The following is a 1,881-nucleotide window of genomic DNA, read 5'->3' on the forward strand; positions in this document are numbered from 1 at the left end:
TTTGGGCTATCTGATTTGGGGATCCTCCAATTGGGCTTCACTCCTTGGGCTGTTCGATTTGGACTGAATTTTTATGTGTCAACAATTACCCCCCAATATGGCAGAATTAATAATAATTATTAAATTTTGCCATATTCACTTTGTGTTTCCAGCAACATTCAAAATTTCAAAGAATTTCAATCATTGTTTTCTTCTATAACTTGAAAAGGTGCGTCGTTTTGCAAACCCTTATAAACCCCAAACACGCCATTTCATTGCACCATTAAATCACGCCTCAAAATTTTTTGCTTCTCTCTCACGATTTACTGTTCATCTCTTGCTTCCCTGCTACGTAACCCTGAAAAATTTCGTTCCTTCTCAAATGGCTGCTTCACAATCTCAAGCTGGCGACTCCTTTAGTTTTGATGACTTTCAGAAACTTCTGAGTCGCCCATACATAACTCCAAGTTTTATCGCGCCCGCCGATGTCGAACGTAATGAGTTCTACTTGGGTCCTTTCTTAACAATGCAGAGGCAGTTGAACAGGCGACGGTGGGTCAGCTGTTTCCTTGCACTCATGGTCCTCCTTTTCTAAACTCTCTGCCGCTGGGGCCACTTCGCGAAAGAAGTATTCGCACTTGGCCTAAATCTGATGTAGCTTTTCGTAGGTGGCATGCTCGCCTTGTGGGTCATGGTCCTACTAAGGCACTTTTTGATAGCGCTAGGATTTCTGATTTGTTAGAAATCTCTATTCGCCCTCCTACTTTTGATTTAGTACTCTTTTCGATTGCTTTGAGTTTTTGGTCTCCTGAGTATAACACCTTTATTTTCCCTCTTGACCCCATGTCTATTACTTTAAGGGATCTTGGGGCCCTGGTGAATCTACCACCTTTGGGCGATACCATTTTTCCTGGTATATTGGTTTCTGGTGGCGCCCCAAAATTTGGTAAAAACTACACCGATTCTTATTCAAGCCTACAGACCCTTCACAATCATTCGAGCGCTGAGCCTTCCCATACTGAGCGAGTGGCCTTCCTTTTAGTTTGGCTTTGTAAATATGTTTTGTGCGTGTCAAGCATAAAGCCCTCCCTGAGTTATTTACCTATAGCGCACGAATTGGTGTGTGGCAGGCCTTTGAATTTATGTTCTTTGTTTTTGGCTGCCTTTTATAGAGGCATGGCCTCTATTCAAGCTCAATTGAAGAATGGTGCATCTCCCACTGGCAGTGGACAAAGTTCACTCAACTGTGGTTGAAATCCTATTTTCCATCGCTTGGTGCTCCATCCATCTCTCGCTCCTCTGCTAGCTGTTATGGGCTAGCCATGGAGCCCTTATCTCCTGTAAATATGTCCAGAAGAGACATTTTTTCATTCTTTTATTCTTTGGATTCAATCCCTTCCTTTTTTCCTTTTCTTCCTTTTTTAACTCCAAACTATGTACATCCCCCTTCCACTATAGATAGCGCGAGCACCTCCCTGCTCATTTGGATCCAATTTTTAACCGGGAGGGAGCTATTTCATGATATTCTAACTGGGACCAATGCCAAAGCGGGGGTAGAGATTTATGCTCCCCAATTTTTTGCTCGTCAGCTTGGTTTTGGCCAAACTTGGCATGTTCCTCCTTGCTATTCAAGGAACTTAGTTGACCGTTTTTATACCATTACTAAGGCGGAGGCAGAGGCTATAGATGCTCGTAATCTTCTTTTAACCAGCCATTTTTCATTGGCCCCCTTCAATTCTAGCCACGCCATTCACCCTCTTTTTGAACAACTCTGACCGTCGGTGAAGCGCAGATTATTTGCGACTAACACCAATCGTGCCTTTCATTCATTAGACCAACCGAGCATTTCTTCTCCTCTTCCTGTTTTAGTCACTCCTTTGTCTGTTCGGAGCCCTTCTCCTT

This window comes from Olea europaea, chromosome 9 (assembly GCF_002742605.1).
Source record: "Olea europaea var. sylvestris chromosome 9, O_europaea_v1, whole genome shotgun sequence".
NCBI classification, from domain to species: Eukaryota; Viridiplantae; Streptophyta; class Magnoliopsida; order Lamiales; family Oleaceae; genus Olea; species Olea europaea.